Source organism: Pyxicephalus adspersus, chromosome 4 (genome assembly GCF_032062135.1).
Source record: "Pyxicephalus adspersus chromosome 4, UCB_Pads_2.0, whole genome shotgun sequence".
In the NCBI taxonomy this organism is placed as follows: Eukaryota; Metazoa; Chordata; class Amphibia; order Anura; family Pyxicephalidae; genus Pyxicephalus; species Pyxicephalus adspersus.
Window position 1 is genome coordinate 7,845,463 of NC_092861.1, and position 6,175 is coordinate 7,851,637.

Genomic DNA, 6,175 nt, shown 5'->3' on the forward strand with positions numbered 1-6,175 from the left:
CAGTGATGATCGCTTCTAAAGGTTCATGGCTCCTATGGGTCACGATCCCTTCTCTACGCTTGATCTTAGCCAAAAGGCCGAGAAGCGATAACCCATTAAGGGCCCCAGTATGGGCCGGTTGTAGTGAGGGGAGAGGCCAGCCGGGCAGGCTGGCAGGTGCCCGCCTCCAAACGCCAGTCCAGCCGGGCACCGCCGCTCCAAGGAGAAGAGTCTTGGTGGGTTTAAAGCTGGGCTGGCTGCTTATGCTTCAAGCAAGCAGGGGAGGGAGGGCTTGCCTGCTGCCTGAAGCATTCCTCTGAGGTGGATCCCAAATCATAAGAGAGTTGTACCACTCCTTGAAGCACTGCAATACCAGGGCAATGTGTGGAGTGGACTGAACAAGCTCTACTTCCATCTCCCTGTCCTAAAAATCCATTTAATATATTGTCCCCAGATCGGGGACATATCAAATATTAAACTGATAAGACCAGATTTTTTTTTTTTAATTCTTTATTTAAAATCATATTAAAAAATATTTAAATTAAAATAACATTTCCATATATTCAAATCAACAAAAACAAAATCATCATAATTATATTTCACAATACATTTTTCCTAAAAACCTCTCCACATCCACCATCCCTTTTCCTCCATTCACACCCAACTTAACCACTTTCACCCTACTTAACTTTTCCATTTTCGCATTCCATAAAAAACTAAAAAGATCTTTTACTATCCTCTTTAACACTCTGTCAGGCGCTGGAAACACTAGAAACAAATACAGTAATATAGGCACTATCACAGCTTTTATCACCAACACTCTTCCTTCCATTGTCATATTTCTCATACTCCATAAACCCACTTTCTTCCTTACTTTTCCACTTACCTCACACCAACTCTCCCAACCATACAAATCATTATCAAATTTTACTCCTAGTACTTTGATACTTCCCTTACATTCTTTCCACCCACTACTCTCAAACCTTCTCCATATTCCAAACAACTTTCATTCACTCTTATCCATATCTTAAAACCACTTAAACTGCAAAAGATACTCGCTAGTAACCTTACCCTCCTCAAACTTTCCACATCTCTGCATATCACAGTAATATCATCCATATATCTTATCACCTTGAGACACCTTCCACTCCCCCCAGGAATCCCTACACCTCTCACACACTTATCACTCATTATCATCCTAATCAACGATTCTATCACACATATGAACAAAACAGGCGATAATGGACACCCTTGCCTTACCCCTGACTTAATCTTAATTTCTTTTGTTAACCATCCATTCGCCACCACTTTACATCCAATATCCTCATACAAACATTTAATCCAATTTAACACCACCCCAGGCACACCCATTTTTTCTAAAACCTTAAACATAAAAGCATGCGACACTCTATCATACGCTTTCTCAAAATCCACAGCCAGTACACTCACAGGAATCTTTCTATCCTTGCAAAACCATAACACATCTCTCAAAAGCACCAGACTTTCATTAATCTTTCTCCCAGGTACCACACACACCTGCTCTCCTCCCACCATTTTATCCACCACTTTCCTCATTCTCTCTGCAATCACTTTTGCCAAGACCTTGTAGTCTGTATTCAATAATGATATGGGTCTCCAATTCTTCAAGTCCATCCTCTCTCCCTTCTTATATAACAACACAATCACACTTTCATGCATAGTCTTTGACATCCTCCCACTTTTCAACACTTCACATATTACATCATACACCTCTTTTCCGATCACATCCCAAAAGACACAATAGAATTCACATGGTAATCCATCTTTCCCTGGTGTTTTCCCTTTCTTCATTCCTTTCATACATTTCTCTACTTCTTCCATGCACACTTCCCTACTCAGCCATTCACTCTCTTCTTTCTCCACAACATTATTCAAACTATTAAGCACATCATCCTCTATGCTTTCATCTCTTACACTTTTTGAAAACAAGTTTTCATAAAAACTTCTCACCACTTCACTCACCCTTATATTCCCTTCTATTTCATTTCCACTCCCATCCACTACTTTCACCATTTCCACCTTATTTTCAAAAATTTTCTTAAAAGAATTTTGTACATTTTTCATCTTCTTTTACAATTCTCCTTCTCTGCACCAAAATATCTCTCCCTCTTTGTTTTAAACACTTTTTCACAATTTCTCTTGCTTCCGCCAACTCACTTTCCACATTCACCCCCCACTCTCTTACTTCATTTAGATACATAACTCTTTTATGCCATAACTCATAAAACTCTCTTTCTCTCTTTACGCACTCACAACCTTTTTTTTATAAAAAACCTTTTACTCACACTCTTCAACCAATCCCACCATTCAGTAATACACTTAAAATCATTCTTCCTACATTTCCATTTCACCAGCGCGCTCCTATATTCCTCACATATCTTCTTATCTTTCAATAATTCCACATTAAATTTCCATACACCTTTACCATACACTCTATCAGATGTCATACTCACGATACATTCCAACCTTCCATGGTCCGTAAAGGGCTCCCGATGCACTTTAAAATCATGTTTTTCCCATCCTTTAGACAAAAAACAAAAATCAATGCGTGACTTACAATCCTCTTTATCACTAAAATATGTAAAACCTTTTTCCTCCCCCACATCAAATAATCCAAAAAATTTTAATAATGCTCCCAACTCCTTCCCCGACACATCAATCCCCACCATCATCCCCACTACAACCCACCCTGCACCTATCCCCATCTTTAATTATACAATTAAAATCCCCCACCATCACCATTAACTCTTTACCCCCCAAAAACAAACTTATCTTTTCCCATAACTCCAATCTTTCCCTCCTCTCAACCGATGCATACACACATATATAACCCTAAACACAATTCCCCCTTTCTCACACCACACAATAACTGCCCTCCCCACCTCTATTTCAACTTTTTTAATAACTTTAATATTTTTATTTCCACATAATACTCCTACTCCCTGATTTTTCCTCTTGTTTAAAGACCACACCGCTGTCCCCTTATTCCAGTCTTTTGGGTCATCTTCCAAATTACATTCTTGTAAACAGTGAATGTCCGCAGTATATGAGTCCAAAAGTCCTTCCCTTCCGAAACCGTATAAGACTACTTGATGATCTATACTGTCTAGACCAGTCAGAAATTTCAGCAAAGGTCCCACTTTCCTCCACATTTCTTGAGCAAAGTAACAATTCCACATTATGTAGACCGTTGTTTCCGTCTGTTGGCAGTTCTTCCTGGGACATTTGTTTTCCTTGCAATAACCTCTTCTATATTGAAAGTCTCGCGTTGGTAGGCATTCTTGTACTACCTGTCAGGCCATATCCTTAAGATCGTTAGGCAAATAACCAGCATTAACTTAACTCCAGTTATTTCTTCATTCTCCAACCTACTCCTCAACCTTTTTACACTTTCCACTTCTCCCTTTTTTAATCCTTGTATTTAAAGGTTCTGATACACTTCTCCAGCAAAGCATAATGTTTAGGGGGTACTAATAAAGTGGGCTTGTTTAAATCCAACTTTAACCATCCATATTTTCTGAACAGATGTCCAACGGCGTATCTCACAAAAAAAAAACTCCATGTATTTTGTTTCTCTATAGTGGTCAGACAGTTACAGAAGTAGTGTGTCCATATATATTTCAACACATTCGGTATCTCTTTTCCCCCTTTTAATTTTCCTTTGTACATTATTTCTCTCCTCACCTTCTCCGCTTTGGAGCTCCAGATGAAGGTGAATAATTTATGTTTAGAATTTCTTCAGGGTATACCATCCCCACATATAGCAACCTAGGCAACACAATGTTCTTAATTATCACCCTCTTTCCTTCCATTGTCAAGGACCTCAAGCTCCAGAGTTCTAATACTTTGGTAACTTTATCTTCTAGAGTTTCCCAGCTTCTTTTTCCTCTTATACTTTTGTCGAAATATATTCCTAGGATTTTAATCCTGTCGTCTTGTGTTTTACATTTAATTTCTGCTCCTTTCCAGATTCCTGTTATATATAACAGTCACATTTTTCTTTAGTTTGAAACCCGACCCTGCACAAAAGATTTCAGTTTGCCAAAGGGCTCAGATATTGTCCTTCTATCCTTGCTCCTAATACCACGGACATTCACCGATGAGATTTTTAGATTCATTTAAAAGTCTCTTAGGCTTTCCTTCCTTCATGACTTCTTTGTCGCTTTTCGTCTTCCTTTTAATCTTTTTGCCCTTGCGCTTCTTGTTTCTTGGGTCTTGGGTATTATTTCTTCGCCCTCAGCTTCAGCCACACTTACCTGAGGGATACCTAAATTTTCGCCTCCCTGCCCGCCTTCAGGCACACCGACATTTGTGGTACTGGTATTGTGGCCCATCACGCCCTTCATTGCTTCCACTCTCCCAGGGCTTACAAAGGCTTGTGCCACATCAGCCTCCGAAGATCTATCTGACTGAACAGATTCTGAGTCACTGGTGTACTGCTCAATCCGGCTTGTCAGAGAGGGAGAATCAACTGCCGCAATTTTGCGTTTTAAGGAGACAGGGTCTGTTTCCATCCCCTGCTCCTTTTCCGCACCTCTTCCCCTCTCATACTCCATTCTACAGACCCCAGACACCTCCCCCTCAGCGACTAGGTACTCAGGGGTAACGGTCATACTGATTCCCCCTTCATCTACACCTCCTGCCACGTCCACAGGGGAGGGATCTGGTCTTACATGGACTACAGGATCACACGCACCAGGCACCTCCCTTATTGTATCCGCCCTGGGGATTTTGCCGCCAGCCACATCAGCATATGATCTGACAGGGCCAGGATCTGTCTGTCCCATTCTTTCTTCCGACAAACCTTGCCTCAGCATTGGGCACTGACGGGCAATGTGGCCAACTTCCCCGCACATATACAAATGTTTGGCTTCTGTGCATTCTGCAGTCTGGTGACCTTGTCGTCTGCAATTTTTGCAGGTGACTTCTGCGTCACACTCGTCCTTGGTGTGCCCGAAAGCAAAGCATTTCCTACAATATCTGGGTTGTCCCGGGTACCACAGGTAACCCCTCTGGGTACCAATTGAAAAGGACTGAGGTGGGTGCTTAATATCCCCAACACTTCCTTCATGCCGTTTGAAAAGGACATAAAACTTACGTTGTCCATTAAAGGTCCCATACACATTCTTCATCTTCACTCCTTCAGAGACAAACTTACAATATATCGCCAGGAAAGCCCGTATCTCAGCGTCCGAAACAAAGGGGTTATACATATGAACCACCACCGGCACCTTTTGTTTAGACTCACTGCTGAAGAAAGTAACTCCCTCCAGCAGTTCGTCCTGGATTTTCTCGTTCTTTTGAGCAACACGTTTGCAGATCCTCCCTTGTCTGAAAGGTAACGTCATAACAACCAGACCTCGGGAAACACTGCACGCAAAAAATTCTCTCTCGCTCCATTCCAAACAGGCCCTCAATGATCTCCTGCTGCACCACACAGAACTCGAAATCCACCCTCCGAGGCTCGGCCATGGCCAGCCTCAAAGTATATGAAGCATCTGGTGCACCAAAAAATGCACCCTCGCTCATCCTCAGAAAAGCTTACCAAAATGCCGAAGCAAAATGGCTCGCTCGATCCCTTCTCACGCTTTCGGGTGGCGTCTACCCCAATAGCAGCATGGGAGGAACCCGCAGGAACCTCCCAAGGCCGAGGCAGCTGGCACCCTACTTGCTAGCACTCTCAACGCATTTACAAGCACACTTGATCTTAGCCAAGAGGCCGAGAAGTGATAACCCATTAAGGGGCCCAAGTGGGTCGTAGTGAGAGGAGAGGCTGGCTGTGTTTCCCAGACGCCCAGGCACACCTAGCTGGCAGGTGCCCGCCACAGCATCTGTCTGTTTTGCATGTCCCCCCCCTCCAAAACGCCAGTCCGCTCGGGCACCGCCGCCGCTCTAAGGAGAGCGCATTGGTGGGCTTAAACCTGGGCTTATATGCTTCAAGCAAGCAGGGGAGGGAGGGCTTGCCTGCCTGCCTGAAGCATTCCTCTGAGGTGGATCCCAAATCCCCAAGGCCAAAGGTTTGCCAGTCAGATGTGACATCTGACTGGCATTTGCAGCCATTTCTTGCCATTTGCAGCCATTTCTTGCCATTTGCAGCCATTTCTTGCCATTTCTTCCTGAGGATTTTGTCTTGTTCTGTCTTTGGAGTACCATATAA

The 6,175-nt window shown here is 42.9% G+C and overlaps 1 pseudogene; it reads right to left on the reverse strand.

Annotated features, from left to right (window-relative positions):
* Nucleotides 1-318: 318 nt before the first annotated feature.
* LOC140330274 (U2 spliceosomal RNA) lies at nucleotides 319-515 on the reverse strand (annotated as a pseudogene).
* Nucleotides 516-6,175: the final 5,660 nt, after the last annotated feature.